The sequence below is a fragment of the Nyctibius grandis genome, chromosome 1, assembly GCF_013368605.1.
Source record: "Nyctibius grandis isolate bNycGra1 chromosome 1, bNycGra1.pri, whole genome shotgun sequence".
NCBI lineage: Eukaryota > Metazoa > Chordata > Aves > Nyctibiiformes > Nyctibiidae > Nyctibius > Nyctibius grandis.
Window position 1 is genome coordinate 83360805 of NC_090658.1, and position 19457 is coordinate 83380261.

Consider the following 19457-nt stretch of genomic DNA (forward strand, 5'->3'; position numbering starts at 1 on the left):
TAACTATTGCTGATAATAATAAAGTTGCATATACATTGGCTCTGAAAGTTTCTAAGTGCCACCTGTAAACATCAAAACATTTATTCTTCTATTAATATCAATGGAATTATGGGCACTTGCTACCATTTAAGATTAGGTCCTTATAACCATTGTGTCAGTATTTTGCATCTTGAAAGAAAATATAATACGTGTTATATCACCGTAATTAACCAGGAAAAAAAATTATACGTTAAGGCAAAAGATTTTTCTCAGCAAAATTACAAATAATTAATGTAACAGAAAATAAGTAGTTGACAGTAAAAGTGGCATCATTAATCACAAAATGAGGCGAGTAAACTTTATAATTGACAGAAAGAATATTATAGTAAAGTAAAGGAATTGCATCCTGTCCTGTGAGGTGCACAGTAGCATCCCTGGAAAGGCTTTCCAAAAGAAGCTGGGGACACTCACAAGCACCTTGCAGGGCCAGGCTCTGAGAAAAGAAAAAAAAAAAAGGAAAAAGAAAAAGGACAGTGAAATTAATTATCTCAAAAACAGGTAGAACAAAGATAGTAGAATGACACCTAACTTCATCTGGCAATAGATTACAAGCAGATCATATATAATCAATCTAATTTAACTCATGACTTTGACATTGCTGTGCATTATGATAGGTTCATATCTAAATATTATTTTATCTAGTATAGCTAAAACAAGCAAACATGTCTAGGTAAATTATACTTTGTTCCAATTCCACTCAGAAACAAAAATTTGCAGTTCTTTCTCTTCCTTATCATACCTTTGTACAGCTTTAAATTTTAATTCCAATGTGCAGGATTATTCTAATTAATGAAAAAATTTAATCATCATGCCTGGCCTTGGAGACACACTGTTGATAGGGACTTTTATTTTATGCTTAAACCTTGTCTTTAAGTCTTTGATATTGAATACAAGTTAATGCATGTGCATAACATATTTAGGTAAAAACCTGAAAATCACTGCAACACAGTAGAATGTAACCACCACAACAATTAATAATATTACAGAGTTTAATTACCAAATCAATATTAATGTATTTTCCTAATTTCTCAAATCATTAAAGCCACTCTGTTAAAAACACTGGGATAGCCATCTTTTATGAAAGAACATTTTTTAAATCTATCATATAATCAAAGCTATCTGAATAATGCATCTGTCACTTCAGAAAATGCAATTTTCTTCACAATAATATTTCAAACACAATAAAATTCAGAAAATCAAGTGTTCTACTTTTATGCTCCTAATGTAATGTTAAAACAACTCTCATCTTAAAAATTTGTACTTGACAGAGAAATGTTTCATTTGGTTGTCCAAAATAATACTGACATGCTGTTCAAAAAAGTTGATTGTGTTCTAATTAAACATTGTGACCTGAATTCTTCTATTACTTTGTAGTAAAACTAAATCAGAAGTCTACCATCTCATTAAAAAGATAAGGATCTTTCATGTAATTTTGTCATCAATACAACAAAACTTGGAAACCAGGCACTCAATGGAACTGAAGCAGATTTTTATATTCTTTTGCTGAGAGATATTTGAAGATGAAATTGGAAAATATCTTGTTCTTGTGAGGATAATGTTTGCTAGATAAAGCAAACGTATTTTAGAGATTTAAAGTAAATATCAATCCACAAATGCTATTTTTAGTGGTTGCAATTTTACTGAACAATCTAGAAGATAAATTGATAACTTTACTTTTTTGTTCTGATATCTTATTTAATTATTTTTATACTGTTATGAAGAGAAAGAAAATGGTCCATATTTGCAAAGAAATGAAGAAACAACCTAACACAGGAGTTGGCTTTAGGAAAAAGAAACACTGCAATCTGAGTCCTAGACTCAGTCTAAGAATGAGTTACATATTATAGTTTTAGAATTCCCTATTTTTTATTCTCCAGTCCACAACACAGGACATAAAATATCCTTTTTTATGCATACTTAGGAGTGTTTAAAAATGCATAAGAAAAAATGAAAGATAGTAAGGAAAATAAAACTGGCCTGTTATGGATAAGTATTGTCCCACCTTATTTTAATGTCTGGTATTAGATTGTCTGATGTAGGAATTTTAAGCTACAGGTCCTTTAATTAATTTTTTGTATGTGCTACGTATGTGTGCAAGTTTTATGCTGTTTAACCTATTGCAATAAATATCTGTAAATCATAGAGTTATAGAATAAATTCAGGTTTGCTCAGGAGGTCATACAAACCAGCATCCTGCTCAGGGTAATGTAAACAACTAATTCAAAACAGAAGGTTGTTCAGTCTGTTCTCAAAAACCTCCAAAGATTAAAATTCCACAACTATCTGGTCAACATGTTCCTGTGTTTAATTATCCTAATTAATCTTTTTTGATCAGGTCCTCTTATTAGAAGGTGTCTAGTAGGAAAACTCCTCCTGCCTGATGCTAAAAAAGCCCAGCTCCCCAGCCTCTCTTCACAAGTCTTGTGCTCCAGACTCCAGGCAGCTTGGTGACCCTTGCTCAAGTTTATTCAAGTATTGGCGGGGCCCAGAACTGCTCACTATTTAGATGTGGTCTAATAAATGCTGTTATGGGAATAATCACTTTCCCTGATTAACTGACTACACTCCTACTAATGTAAATGCAGAACACTCAGGCTCAATTAAGAAGACAAGCGTAAAACAAAAAGGATACTTCAGTACTCAAGTGAGCTGATGCAATTTTGAAGATTGATCTTCCTGATAGATGATAACAGGTACTCTTCCCGTTTACCCATCTCTGTTAGTGTTTATTCTAACATTTCAGTTACAGTCTCTTTATTTATTCTCTAACACCTTCAGGTGTTTGAAATACTTGAAAAATAGACTTTAAATGAGCTTTACAAAACTTGTGCTCCACTTTTCCTCTTTGCTGCTTCCCACTGAAAAGTTAGAATTACTTTTCCAAAGCTATCGGCTAGTACAAGTAATGATTACAAGTCAGCAATCTTAGCAGTCCACAGGAAAGGGAAGACTTGTGTCAAATATTATTCTACTTTACGGACTTTCCATGATATTAGAAATTAAATTAGTATGCCGGATGAGCAGACAGAAGACCTGCTTCAGAATTGCATCATTTCATTTGCAAATTATTTGAGACAGACTATAATTTATTTAAGCTCTGTATTCAAACATTGTTTGGAATAATGAGCTTTGATCTTACAGGCCTGCTAAGTAAAAATAATAGTGAATATTTAAAAAACAAGAAGAGTTTTTTGGAAAAACCTGCTTAGAAAATTCTCTAATAAGGTACTGGATTTTTCAGTGCAGCGTTCGTGTGGGAAGAATAGACATAAACAATGTTTCATGAGAGGGAATACCATATTATATTTGGCATAGCTACACAGAAACATGAATGAACAGTGTAAATGAAGACTGATTATACTTCATACTATGCTATCTGCTTGTGGCACCTCTCAGTACTCTTTCTGTTGCAACACACATAATGGAGACCAGCTTTAGCAAAGCTTCTTTTCTACACCCTGTGGAAGATTGTATGCAGGGGCAGAAAGTGGAAAATATCTCATGATTCTAGCCATTGAGAATCTAGAAAGTTTAGTTCAATGCAAAATTCTGTTAGTCCTCTAAGGCAAGATCTATATTGACAGCATCAACAAAGAGGTCCTTTCTCATTCATGAACTTCCCAGTTGTCTACACTGAGAACACCTGATTTTAGACTCAATAGCAGTCAAACTTGAGCCTGTTTGGCTTAAGGACCTGTATGATATCAACTATAATCTACTGCTAGCATCTCAGCCTCCCTTTTTATTTAGGAACTTGTTTCTATCATAGAATCATAGAACGCTTTGGGTTGGAAGGGACCTTAAAGATCATCTAGTTCCAACCCCCCTGCCATGAGCAGGGACACCTTTCCACTAGACCAGGTTTTTGCACACTCTGGGCACAGGAGGACTTCTTGGCATGACAGTACAAGATACTGATCCTTAGTTCTTGACCTACAGGCACCCACTCCTCTCCAGTGTCCACAGTTTGAGACAAACTCAGAAAAAGAGACATGACTAATTCTGGATAAACTGGAGCAGTTTCTACAGTTTTGGTCAGTAAATAAAGATATAGTCTTATAGAGAGCCACAGGGCTCAGCTTAGATGACCTTAGATGTGATTGTAGATACAGAGTTTTGTGCTTGCAGACTATACTCAGTGCAGTGCGTCCTGTCACACGCTCACTGCTGCTTTCAGTTGCTTTCATAAAAGATGAGGTCTAGCACATTCTATACAAATAGACTCAGTTCAAAGCTGCTGAGAACGTATGTATAAAAGTGTACCCTCCACAAATTTAAGTAGTTCTCAACTCAAAAACCTATCAGTTTCTCTCTGATAGTATTTTGTTTTAAAAGCAAATTAATAGACATGCTTAATACAGGCTTTAATATCTGGAGTTAAAGACATTTTTAATTTAAGCTCTATTTTCTGGAGAGCAACACAACTTATTATAAAGAGAAGGAAACACAAAACCTACAATTTATAGGGAAGAGGAAATGGATTAGTGAAGTAATATTTGCAATTTTTTTTTATTATATCAACACATGGTTGTCTAGGAGTATTACAGAACTGAATTTATACTGGTTAGGAACATACAGTCAGTTCTTGTGGGATAAAGACTGACTGGCCCCATTATTAATATTTACACACCATTTTAGTTTTCTGTGTTGTTTTCAGATATTTTCAAAACAGATGTGTTCTATCATTAAATCATATTCAGCATGTTACCTGTTAAATCCCTACAGAGACCTTTCACCAAAAATCTAAAACAGTCTCTTTATTTTAGGGTGGAGAGAGATGCAGGGATTTCTCTTTTTTTTTTTTCCTGAGGATCAAAAAAGCAAAACACATGGGATCTTTAAATCACAGGTTGATACTGAACATTTGACTAAAAATCCATTATATTTATCAGTTACCGTTACAGTGTCTGGAGATTAATTCTTGTTTAAAAATCCATACTGACTTAACTTTTCATCCTCATCTCATACGTGATACTGTCTTCCATTCTGTTCCAAATAAGAGTCACATAATGAGTATGAAGAGGCTAAGAAAAATCTATATTCTACAAGATAGTTTGAAATTACAAGACAAAAATCAAATGCAATAAATTGAAGTCTTGGTCTGATGCAGTCAGATAGAATACTTCCCTGTATTCCTATATTGTAAAGAAGTATGGTGCAAGTACGACTTAAAAGAGGAAATATGACTTAAAGGACTAATGAGATTACTTACTGGTAGCTGTGTTTATTTAAATTACATTCTTCTCAGTGATATTACTGACAATTGACAATGCTGCTACTGTGTTTTTGAAAATGAACATGTGAATCAATTAGGAGAAAATGGTGCTACAAAAATATTATCATCTAGAGCATGATATATAAACCAACGTACCCTGCATAGCTCAGCAATATATGCCACAGACACAGATAGCACACGCTTACGGTGTGCATACTATTCTAGCATTATTTCAAACCTGTCAAATTAACCCAGATGCTTTTCCTTCATTCCCTCAATTTTCTTTGGATAAGGACTGTGAAGAAATATAAAGGAAAGATGATTACACACTCATATGCACACAAACATCTCTCTTGCACAATCAGACCAAGAAGTGGGCAGAAAACAGCTTTCACTGCAAAACCCATAGTACAAAGATTTCACAAGCTGTGAGGTTTCATCTAATGAATACAATTTGAGAAATTAAAAGAATCTTATCACTTCTTCTTCATGAACTGCTGAGCATACTTATTCAATACTGGATATTGCTGAATACAACAAAGTATCAAGGCATTCATGTGAGATACTCGCATCTCTAGCAAATTACACATTCGCCCATTCACCAGAGCAAAGAGTAAGAATGATTCTTCTAGACACTGGTTTTCAGGGCTTCTGTACAAGACTACATCCTCGATCCAGATCTTACTGCAACAGAACTGATACGCAGATAAATTACAATATTTTAAAACTTTTTCAAGAATATCCAGGGTATGAGATGGATGCTTTATTATAATGTATTTCACTGGCCAACAACAAAACATGTTTCTTCTTCCGTTTATTAAAGCCTGCATTTCTTTTTTCTATATTATGCCTTTTATAAAAATCAAGATTTTTGTTTGACTGGATGTCAGACCCGACTCATTACCTTGCCTTGTCTGATGATTGCTGAGCTGTGAACAGAGCCTGTTATTGCCAACACCTCTGCTCTGATCAAATACACTTGTCAGTGTAGTAATTGCCCTGCCTGTGCTGTGGTCATCTTCCACATCATCTTCCTTTGTGGAGCCGCTCTGCTTTTGCTGCTCCCTGACAAGAACTAGTCATCCAACGCTTCTTTTATATACAAAAGATCCCCATCTAAAACAGTTGCATTGAATCACCATCACTTCTACATTGCCTATAAATGGAACTTAATGTGACTGACTTTTCAGGTACCTAAAAGACTAACTTTATTTCTGAACTTAGGGGGTATCATTCAATCCAAAGTCTAGAAAGGCAGAAGATTCATGTGCAAGTTGTGTACCATCTTTACAGAAATGTGTTCTATAGCTCTACCCCTATCCCTTTAAATGGCCTGCAGGCACTATTAACTTTAAACATGAATAGGATCCTGTTAAATCCAGTTGAGTCAGGGATTAAATACAAATGCATAAGTTATTGCAAGATCAGGACCAAAATCTTCACTATATGAATGAATATATCCTGTCCCATTTTTCTACAACTTTATCTTCCTGGTTAATATTCAAAAACTAAACACTCAATTAGCTTATAAGCAAGTAACATAAAAACTATACAGCAAACTTCTGCTATAAGCAAAATGAAGCAAAAAGGAATAATATCATCCAGCAAAAGTGTATATGTGATGATTTATGGAAGTTGCCTGCTTTTACTGCTGTATTAGCTACTACGTCTGCAGTTAAAACCAAAGGAATGTACCCTTGGGGGCTACAGAAATGTTCAGGTTGATCATAGCTCAAATCTGAACCAAAAATAAGAAAGGCTTTTTTGTTTGTTGAAAAGAAATACAGTAAAACAAATACTAAGTATGGATCTGTTCTCAACCCGCTGAAGACAAAGAGAATCTTTCTTCTGATTTTAATGTGCTTAGGTATTTAGTACTGTTCTATTCAATGATATACACTGAAGAAAGATAACTTCAAAGTGTCAGAACTATTAAAAATTTCTTAGACTATTATGTGATAATTAGTATAAGTATATAATAATTGAAACATTTGTTTCTACAGATGTGAATCAAGGGTTTACTAAAATTCATGATATTTTCCATTAAAGAAATAGTATCTTACACTTATAATTAAAGATTATTATATGCTAGAAATCAAAAAGTCAAATATATACATAGAACCTCATTTTTCCAGCACTAGTCGAGTTCTTATTGCTTAATTTATTAAATACACTGATTTCAGTCCTTAAATTATTTTTGAACTTCCAAAACATTAGTCCATTCATTTCTTGAACAGAATGTGGATAGTGTTAAAGGATAAATGACAGTCAAGACTCTGAAGAAAACTTATTTAAGATTACTATCTTTTAATGTATGTGAACTTCATATTGATTGTAGATTTTTCCCACAGTCTATGTATCATGACTTCTGCTAAATATATCGACACCTTTAAAAAGAAATATTCTTGGATTAAACAGTTCTTAGATATCTCGAGTAAGGCGTAGTAGGGGAGATGTCCAAAGAGTAGTTCCATGGTTAGTTTTAAGCCAATTTTAATGAACATTTTTATTAACAATTTGGAAGAAGGTATAAGCAACACACTAATTAAAACACAGAGGGCAGTATTTTGGAGGATGTTATGAACACTAAGGAGGGCAAAGAACTACAAAGAGTTTAGAAATATTAGATACATACTTTAGGAGAACAGAAAGTGAGATTGATCTGAACTGCACAATGTTACCCAGGGATACAGAATAAGGGCAATATTATTGTAGCAGATGAACACAGAAGGCAATGCTATTTATAGCAGAACAGGCAAAGAGTTAAAATGACAGGGGAAGAAAGCCTAGGGGTGGCTAGAACCAACTCAGAAGTTTTCTACAATTTGCCTGGAAGTTAGGCACAGATATTCCGTTAGTAATATAAGAAAGAAAGGTAAGACTTCCCCACTGAAGATTTTATGAATGGAAAGGGAATGTGAATGGGCAATGAGCCAGACTAGCTCATTTCTAGAGCAGCCATGATAAGGGGAGGAACATTAGCAAGGACACAATGCATGCATGTGATGCTCTGACAATCCCTAAGCAGTGGAGCGTCCCTCAGGAATATTAAGCAGCTAGTACTTCTTGGCTGTTGCAAACTCTGCCAAGGCCAGAGAGTCAATATAGGCTGTTTAAAACTGGCTTTATACTCGAAGAGTCATAACCTGTACTGACTTCTATGTGTGAAGCACAACTCAGAGAAACGGCTTATTTGTTGTGTTAGAAAATATTTTGCCCCCTTTTTGCTGACATAAATAAACTGATATATTCAATATTATTTTCCCCATTGTATGATATGCTCTTTAGTGCTCTTAACATACTTGAGAATCTTTAATTCTTTATTTGTATTCCTGTATTCCTGTGTCTAGATAGTAATAAACAATTGAGTGTTACTTCCAAAAATGGGTTGTTCCCAATATTTATTATAGCTTTTATTTGCATTTTCCTTCTAATAGCCTACATTAAGCTGTTATATATACCATTCTTACTTCTTTACCAGAGCACATTACTATTATTTATCCAAATACGGGTTTTCCTAAGTATATTGATAAAATGGGAGAAACAGAAAACTGACTACTTTGGAAATTTCTTATCTCCATTTCCAGAAAGACGTTTGAATATCTAGGCAATTAGTAAATTCTTTTCTCAGCCTGAGTTTAAAAAACAGATTTGAGGGTTCAAAACAATTAAAAAGAAGAACTATTTATACAATACAAACTGAAAGGAAGTGGTACTAATTCCACTGTTATTTGAAAATACAGATGAAGCCAAGAGAAGACAGGGAAAGGGACAATGGCTGAAGTTGAAGTTATCTCAGCAGGGAAAGCGGAGACATAGTGCAAACATGAATCTCATGGTCTATACATTCCTGAATCTCATTAGATACCCCTGTCTTTGGTGGGCCAGAAGTGGAAAGATTCTGTGCAGTCAGAGATATTGCGGTACAGTTTCACTGACTGGCTGGCTGAGGGAACTGGGTTGTTTAGTCTGGAGAAAAGGAGGCTCAGGGGAGACCTTATCGCTCTCTGCAAGTACCTGAAAGGAGGTTGTAGGGGGCAGGTCATCTTAGTCTCTTCTCCCAAGCAACAAATTATAGGATGAGAGGAAATGGCCTCAAGTTGTGCCAGAGGAGGTTTGGATTGGATATCAGGAAAAATTTCTTCACCAAAGGGTTATTAAACATTGGAAAAGGCTGCCCAGGAAAGTGGTGTAGTTACAGTCCCTGGAGGTATTTAAAAGACATGTAGATGTGGTGCTTAGGGATGGTTTAGTGGTGGACTTGGCAGTGCTAGTTTGACAGTTGAACTTGATGATTTTAAAGGTCCTTTCCAACCAAAACAATTCTATGATTCTGTGATTCTATGATTCAGTATCTAGGCTGGGAGGGGGCTGCATGTGTGGCCTCTGTCAGAACAGGCCAGGGCTGCCCTGTGCTGGACATGACTGGTTCCAGCTGACTCCAAGATACTCACAAAGGGACACAGCTGAGGCCCTCAGCCAAGATGATGGCACCTCTGGGAAAGTGTATTTAAGAAAGGGCAAAAAATGCCAGGCAGAAAGAAAGAAGAAGGGAGAAAAAAGTGAGAAACTGCAGAAGGAACACCAAGGTGAGAGAAGAAGGAGGGGAGGAGGTGCTCCAGGCACCAAAGCAGAGATTCCCCTGCAGGCCATGGAGAGAACCACAGTGGTGCAGACTTTCTTCCTGAAGGACTGCAGCCCATGGGAAAGCCCATGCTGGGGCAGAGGAAAAGTGTGAGGGGGAATGAATGAGAGAGAAACTGCTATATACTGACTGCAAACTGCCCCCCATCCTCCCTTCACTGTTTGGGGGTGGGTAGAGGAATCCAGAATGAAGGATTGAAGTTGAGCTTGGGAAAGGGAAGAGGAAAGATGTTGTCTCAGTGTTTGTCTTTGTTTTTCACCTTCTGAATCTATTTTAGCCCATGACAGTAACTGGTAAGCATTCTCCCTGCCTTTATCTTGACCCATGAGCTTGCTCATCCTATTTTCTCCCCTTGTCCTGCTGCAGAGGGAAACGAATGAGTGGCTGGGTGGGCATTTGGTCCTTAGCCAATGTTAACCCTCCACAACATGGGAATGGCTTGTCTCTTCTAATGAGGGTCTTCCCTTGGGAGGTGAGATCTGAGTTCTCGTCAGCAATATAAGCACCTGCCATCACTCAGTGCAAGGGACCTTCCCATGTTCCATTCATGAACTACAATAAGGCTTAAATGCTTACTAACACTGTTGTTCTGGAACTGTTCAGCAGAGCTGTGCTTAGATACCCAGCAAAAGAGAAAGTCTAAAATGTAAGTGCCTTCACATAGATTACATGAGACTAGTCATCATCTGAATATCTTTCAATGGCTTCAAGGTCACACAGGAAAATGAAAGAGCCTGTACACAAATATAGACCATTATTTTCTATACAGAATTGATTCCCTTCACCACCTCTTTCACCTCTGCTAAATCTTATACACATTTCTCCCTCTTCTCTTTCCGCTGCCTCTCCAGCTACTTCTGGAATATATACAAAAGCTTTAGAAATGTTATATACAAATGAAACAGTGATACTATCAAGATATGCATGAAGTGAACCTGAGTAACCATGTAATCTTCTTAGTGCAACCCTCTCCAGCTCCCACCCTCACCCACTATTTGTTGTGCTCACTTGTTCTATCTTGTCTAAAATTAGACTTGTGTACTTTTCTAGGCAGAAACCATGTCTTATTTGCTTTGTGAATTCTGTAGCATATTTTAAACTGTGCTATTTAGTCCTGGATGAGAAAAATCTTCCTCAGTCCATGATACTTTTCAGGTTTTCAAAGAAATCTTAATCTGTATAAGAAAATACAATCTTTCAAGTTAAGAGCCACAAACTGTTGTGTTTGTGGGAGTGTACTTGAGAGAAGTACTGCTATAGACTTGCTTACGCTTTCAACTCTTCTGTAGACATCTACTTCTGCCCACAGTCAAAGACAAAGTACTTAGATAAATTAATTAAATATCTGTTGCATTTACCAGGGAATGGAGAAAGTCCAAATTCAAGTCCTTGTTTTTCTTCAGTAACTGACATAAACAGGAATAAAACTTTTACTCACTTTTGAGGGGCACCTGTTTCTCCTTTTACTGTCTTCTCTTATTTTGACTTGAAATTCTCTTAGGAACATGAAAGTTTCAGAAAAAACACCACATTGTCTAGAAATGTTTTGCTATGACTATTTCCCACTAAAAAATCACTTCACTGATGATCCCTGGACAGCTCTGGTCAATAAATTATAAATTACATCATGAAGAGTAATACACTTCAGGAGAGTTAAAGTAGAGGTAATTACTTTTTCTAAGTCCAAATCAAACCTTATAAGTTTATGATTACAGTGTGAAGACAGCCATAAAGAGCAGAAAAAAATATTGCAGGAGGATGTTTTCACACACAGCTTTGCTCCTTTTTATTTGTTCAGGCTGCATCCAGTTCAGAGTACTTGCACCTTTTTGTATCCTAGAATGAGATATTTTGGCCTCTGTGTTGCCTCTAACCACACTTACTTCAGAGCTTAACTTAAGGTTCTAGGTTTTACTGTTGCTCGAAGTGCCTAAAATGTCCTTTGTCATTTAATAGCCCTGTTTTACATCATGTAATAGAACTTCAGCTTCACATCAATATTTAGTTAGGGCACTGTAAGATTATACAATTGTTATCTGCCTTATCCACTTCTTACAAAGCATAAACTAGACAGAACATCATCCCTTTCTTGGCTCACATTACAATAAACCCAAAAGAATTTGTAAAGGTCATTGTTTGTAAAGAACTCCTATTTACTTTTTGCGTAAAAGATACATGTTCCTGTATCAAAGTGTGTCTTTATTGATCAATACCAACTCTTAACAAAAATATTAATGATCACCTCAAAGTATGCCTGCAGTACTTGAATTTTCCTCAGAGTTCTTCCTTCCAAATATTGACTAGCACATGTAATTTATTTTGATTTAAACATCTTCAGTAGATTTGTAGGCCCAAAGTTATATCATCCAAAAAAAAAATTATTTCCAATTTCCTAAAGGTTCATATGTCACAGGTGATTGAATTGCTTATCTTCAGAGCTTATAAATTAATGTTATACATTTTATAGGGTCCCCATTTCCTGGGCTCAGTAGCACTGTTTTGCATCATTGCTACTAGTTTTGGTACATTAAGTAATTGCTGAAACATTTTAAAACTGTGTTTGACAGAGGGAGAAAACCTTTATGGGTCTTTTGCCTTCTCAGAGAAAAAGAAGGCATTACACAGTGTCCTGTGTGTAACTATAAAGACCAGACTCAAATTTATGGAAGCTGAATTCAAAGAAAGTATGGTAATAGGTTCATTTGACACTAAGAAATAAAGTTTGGCCTCCTCTGTTTGTAGGTGAGGGAGTATTGGGTATTTTGGTATTTTTAGTAGACAAAGAAACTAGTCTGTTTAAATGTGAAATATGGACAGTAGTAAAATGAAATCAGTCTTTTATATAACAGCATGGTTAAACCATAAAGCTAATAATGTATTATTCTGTTTGTGTCTTGAATATATATAAAAGATAATGATTTAACTACAAGCTTGATCTTGGGAGAAGTGAGGGGATAAAGCAGTGTAGCTATGGACATGTTTCTGCATCATATGTCTGAAAATATGCACGAAATTAAGTGCTTCTAGTACCGGAGTTAATATATCTTTCTTTGATAAATCTGTGTTTACATATGCACACAATACACTACATAAGGCTATAATTTAGGTTCTATCAATACTCATCAGAGAAGAATACTGTGGAAAATTGTTATTCTCCTTTAATTCTTTGTAATTTGGCACCAGAGGTAAAATTCCAGGGATATTGTGTTCTGGTATGAAGTGTTCTAAAATCTCATATTTATAATTATTTTAATTAAAATAGACAGCAGCCAGAAAACTTTCATCTTCTATGCTAGGATTTTACTTTAAACTCACCGTTTGCCAATGCTGTTTCTATATTACAACACTTATTTACTTCAGTGCTGCTTTTATGGGTTAATTTTATAATTTTCAAATGAATTTACTGACAGTAATGTCAAAAATTATAATGGACAATCTGGCAGTAGAAACTGTATTCTCGAAAAGGCCTTAATTTTTTTAATAACTTATTTTAAAGTTGATGGGTTTCTTCCACAGGTTCTCTTGGGAAAATTATTCTAATAACTCTAAGTGGATCTAAGTAACTACAGCAAAAACCACTGAGGATATATTCCTCTCTTTTCATACAGTGCGAGAACTTCTGGGGAACTGTGAGAAACAATCACAATTACTGATTTTTTTTTGTTTCTGAGATACTGCAAGGTGCTGTTGTCCTAAGGGTAATGCTTAAATGTACAGACAGTATGGCCATTCTGAAAAATTGTCGTTCAAATTCTCCATGTGATACCCTTCCACAAAATAAGAATCAATCACATCAGAACTGTAGGGATCATCCCTTTCCAGTAGTTTACTTTTGAAGAGCATTATTATCTTTAATGACATTATTATTATTTTGAGGACCCTGGCAAGTGTGGATAAACCCAAAGTTTACACAGACAAACATCCTAAATTGAATCCCTGAAAGGTAATATGTCTTTAGTGATCATTAGAAAACACAACTAATCTTTGCCAAGATAATCTTTCCTTTACACTTCAAAGAGAAAATTGAGTGAATTAGGAAGAGAAACTACCCTAATGATTTTTTCAACTGTGATAGCACAGACTACAAAAAAAGTGTGTTGTATTTTCTATCTATATTTTTATTGCTGCTGCTTACAATACCACTCTATATCCCCAAACAAACTCAGTAAATAATTTATTGAGCTGTCTTGCTCCGATTGTTTGGGCATAAATGGATATTGCTTTTTAGTATATTGTAAAATAAGAAAACAATTAAAAATACTTTGCATTCTCAGTGCCATGTCTCATAGAAATACTAAACAAATTATCAACATTTTAAAAAATTTTATATTAAATATGAAACGAGAAATTATGAGTACAACTGAAGATCAGTTCTGACTACAGCTGAATGACTCCCAACTATTAGGTTAGCTGACAAGATAACTAGAAGGTTTTAGTTCACTTTCAATATGGAAAAATATTAACAGGAAAGGCAAACACCTGGAAGCCAGTATCTCTGTGAGTCTTACATCCAAGAAGTCGTAAGGATACTGTTGTATGCTTAAAGGAATCAAAAGCATGTTCTGGATTACATCAGCTGTAGAAATGAGTCTGCAGTTTTGCTGCAGGCTATAGAAATTTACACGATTAAATATAACTTGCACCAGCATAGAAATAAACAAACACATGGTGAAATAAATAATTAATTTGAAAAAGAAAAAGAATGGACAAGGAAAACCAAAATTTTGAATATAGACTGTGACAATGGCTGTCAGCAGAGACAAGGAAGAAAAAGGCCACAGAGGATCTGGAATATAGTGCTATATCTCTAACACATTTATCTGACACAAAGTTTGATCAAAATACATCAAGAGGATAATCCAAATTAATTCAGTCTTCACTATATCTTAAAATACAGCATCTCTCTAATAGTGACCATTCTTATATCTGACTCAATTCATATCGACTTAAAAAAAAAAATATCTATTTTGTCATAGTAAAGAAAACAATACTAAAACCAGAAACAGTTAAGACTACCAGTATTCAACTAACTTTCTAGTTGAACCTGGCAAGGGAAGATAAGGTCAAAAGAGTAGAAGGAATTAACTGTTTGTTCCAGGACTGTCTTCTGATTATTTGTAATTTGTCCTGGAAAAAAAAAATGTATACATTTTACATATAAAAGTTTACACGTAATATTCTTAGTTCAGTTAGCAGGCAAACGTACTAGGGAATGTCTAGAAGGGGTATGCTACAGACCTGAAGATCACAACAGAGCTCTATATGTTTGCTGTCCCATTGGGGTTCTGAGATTCAAATAAAGGAAGCATTACACCTGTCTGATGGAGAGATAATAAATACTTATGGAAGTCCAGAAAAGGTATCATCAAGTACTCTGTATATTCCTGCTATTACCTCTATATAAAAAGCCTGCATTTTTTCTTCTGTTTTTGCATGTGTTAATGAACTGGTTTTACTTATGGTAGCATACCCACTTACAGAAGTCTATTGTTAACCCCATCAGAGGGCTGAACTGAGCACTGGTTTACAATGAATCCAGGCTTACCTTTACAATAATGCATTATATAAACAGTCATTCCTGCCTGGTACCTATCTGTGAAATAAACTACTGTTAACATCTGTCTTAGTTTGGCTGATTAGAATTTATCCTTGGACAGCCCTGGAAGCATTCTGTAAACAGGAGAAGATAAAAAATTCTGTGCTGAAAATATTAATAAACATGTCTTAACATTATTAAATGTAATAACGCCATCTCTCTCTAGTTAGAGAATGTTACTTTTTTTGATGCTCACAATTACAAATTTTTGGGGTGATCCTCATCTGAAAAAAAACAGGAGGTTTATAGTAGGCAGGTCCATGAGGGCAACCCCATTTGATACTGATTAGTTTTGAAAACTTTATCAAGCAAAATCTCTTCTCCATTCATTGTTTCCTCTACAAACTGACTATTTTAGCATAGTCAAAAGATAGGTCTATAACTTTCAGGAATTCCTCAAAAAAAAGGAAGTATATTCCACTGTCCTGTTCTAAACTCAGTTTTAGTAAATAGGTGGAGAAAATTTGTAGAGATAGACCTCTTCATCAGATCACTTTCATCAAAGGAAATCCCTGATGGCTAGAAAAGGAAAATGTCACACCTGTGTTCAACAAAGGGCAAGGAGGAAGATCCAGGGAATTACAGACCAGTAAACTGCACCTCAGTCTCTGGGAAGATTAAGGCAAAAATCCTGGAAGCCACTACCAAATGGACAAAGGACAAGGTATTTCAGAGGAGACGTACCAAGGACAAATCATACCTAACCAACTTAACTACTTTCAGTGATAAGAAGACTAGTTCTGTGGATGAGAGGAGAGCAGCAGATGTTATCTTGATTTTAGTGACTGTTTATCAGAGTGTCCTATAGCACCACTCTTTACAAATTGGGAAGGTAATGCCTGGTTGTCAGTGGACTGCAAGGTAGAGAAAAAATTGGCTAGACTTCTGGGTTTGAAGAAGAGCCAATTATGTACAGTATTTCTCACTGGGTTGATACAAGAGCCAAAGCTGTTTAATAGCTTTATCAGCAACCTGGATAGTTGAATGGAATGTACCTCAGCAACTTTCTGAGTAATGTCAAACCAGGAGAAGAGTTGCTGCACTGGAGAGCAGGACTGCCATTCAGAGGGAATTTGGCAAGATGGAAGAACAATCGGACCAAACCCTCATGAGGTTTAAAAAAGGCAGATGAAAAGTCCTACAGTTTGGAAGCAGAGACAGCATGCATGGTACAGGTGGGTACTGACCAGCTGTAAGGAGGCTTTGCAGAAAAAGACCTGGATGTCCTGGTGGACAGGCTAAATATGAGTGTCCTAAAAGCAATAAATGCTAATGACATATCGGTCTGTACTAGCAAAAGTACGTCCAAACTGTTCCTGCCTATTGGGCAATCATAAGGCTACATATGAAATATCGTGTCCAGTTCTGGGCCACCCAGTAAAGAAAGACATGGACACATTGCAATCCAGCAGAGATCATCAAGACGGTCAAGGAGCTAGAGTACATAATGTAGAAGATGACAATGAGAGAGCTGGGTTTCAGCATGCAGAAATAAAAAGAGCAGAAAATCTAGTTGCTGTTTTCAGCTACCTGAAGGGTAGGTAGATGGACTCAGATTCTTCCTGGAGATGTACAGAGAAAGGACAAAAGTTGAAAAAAGACATTCTGTCTGGACATAAGAGTTTTTCACAGTGAGAATGTTTAAGCACTGGAATATGTTACAGGGAAGCTGTGTCACCTCCATCCTTGGAGATGTCCAAAACTTGACTTGGGCATGGCTCTGGAAAACCTTCGAAGTTCTCCCTGCTTTCAGTGTTGGGGATTGGAGCAGATCACAACCAGAAGACTCTTCCTACCCAGTTTATTCTATAATTCTATCCTATTCCCTAGGAGACGTGTATTTACATGAGAGGACAAGACTGAGGTGAGCAGCCTTTGTTAGCACTGCTCAAGTAGGGCTAGGTAACCTGCCCAAAGGAGTTAATATGCACGTTGCCCTTGTGTACAAGGATGTAGGAAATATGGATTATATGCAAGTTTGTCTTCAAGCATGAGCTTCAGCTGTGGGCTATGCAATGGAATGGACATAGGCAAAGAGACTGGAGGAGTCTGGCCTCTCTGGCATGTTTGACCCATAAAATATTAAAACATTGATAGCTCTCATTTTCCAGGAGCTTGATATAAAGCATTTTCTAAGGATCAGGCAATATTTTTGAGTTTTTCAATACAGGGTGGTTATGCATCTTAAGGCAGCATCTCAGAAATTAAGAACATAAAATTATTAATTATTGTATAGGAATATATATTGTTTAGTATATAAAAATATACAGAAATATGTATTATTTAGCACATGGAAAAATATTATTATAAAGTTAAATATATTAAGAACAATATTTTTGCAAGTTCATACATAAGAACCTTTTTTTGTGTTAGAGGGAAAAATACAGTTTATTGTTCATTGAGTCAGACAATTACTGCTACTATTTAGCCAAGTAGAAACTAATCTCTCAGGAGCACTGTTTGCTTTTGAACAAAACAGATCATCTGGGAGATAAATAACATATTTATGATGGAAGCACTCCTAGTCTGTACCATCTGTGATAGCAAAGGTAACAAATATGGTCACAGTAGTATTAGGCCCATTCCCAGGCTGTCCAATAAGCTAAATATATCTGTGTATAATTTGAATGAAAGAAGCCCTTTCTTCCTCTATAGTTCCTTTCAAAGCATTTCCAGCATCAACATTGAATGTCCACTAACTGCACAGCCCCAAAGCAGAAATTACTTACTGCTTACAACTATTTCTTCTTTCTTTTTTAACTTTTAAATCTGTTTATTTTCAGCAGTATCCTTTCTGGAATTTAGTTTAAAGAAAAAGCTAGGAAGGAAAATTGTGAAACACATAAAATATAGTATAAATCAAAACTGCATGAGCAAGCTGGCACAGAGTTTTGTTTCTCTGTCATCTGATACCACTTTCCTCCACTTTCGTACTAAGAATTTTGAAGGAAGATAATGATTTTGTAGAAGTTAAGCAAACAATGCAGTGTCTAAATGTACACCACAGTATACAGATACTAAAGTTATCTTTCACAGCCCAAGTTAGCTTTTACTCAGGCTAAATGCACTGTGTTGCAAGCATGCATTGCAAGCAGTCTAGAAATCGTGAAGGGTTCTGATAAGCTCCCTTTCCTTGTTTTTTTTTTGAGCTGTAACTATTGTTATGAGAAGCATACTTGGTCAATATACCCCAATACTAACTGAGCTGCTTCTGTTTATCCAACTGTACAGTGACTTTGCTTGCAGATGTGAAATTTATTTTGAAACAAAAAAAAACACTGTTAAAAACAATGTGTTATACATGAGATTATTAAGAATACAGACCCAAAATCAAACATGATTAAGCAGTCATTTCTTAATTCCAGGCAAGTCACCACCATCATCTGCGTATTGTCCTTTTGTCCATCCCATTGAATGGAAGGTCAAATTCATCAGTTTAAACTATCTTCACTGAATTTGAGCTAACACATATTATCTTGCCACAAGGTTAACCTAAGGATATTCATTGTTACATTAGTAACGATGGCAGAGGGTAACTTAAGGAAAAAAAAAGTGTAATTTTATGCCTTTATTCTTACTAGGGACTGGAACGCATGACATGAATTCTGCTATTGATATCAGTAGTTCTTTTAGCTTTTCACCAGGCTAAATTTTCAGACTGTGGTATTTTTATGGTCTGCCTTTAATAGTTTGGGAGAGTTACTCTTCTCGCTGCGAGCATGCAATGCTCTGCACCTTGAGTGATCAAGTGTGTACATATAAAACAGGTAAGCCGCTGATATAGCTCCTATAGGCGTGAAAGCAAATCATCAAAAATATTCCATAAAAATATTTTGTCTGAATCTGGATTCAATCATACTGTGTCTTAGCAAGAAATACGTAAGGGTTCTCTAAATCTCTCAGAGACTTCAACAAAAATTCTGAAAGAGGGGTACTCTTCTTTCTTTCCTATATTTTCTTTA

General features: G+C 35.7%; 1 protein-coding gene across 1 annotated transcript in view; it reads right to left on the reverse strand.

Annotated features, from left to right (window-relative positions):
* GRIK2 (glutamate ionotropic receptor kainate type subunit 2) overlaps window positions 1–19457 on the reverse strand; it is a 442707-nt gene that overhangs the window by 96221 nt on the left and 327029 nt on the right. The gene's annotated exons all lie outside the window — the stretch shown is intronic.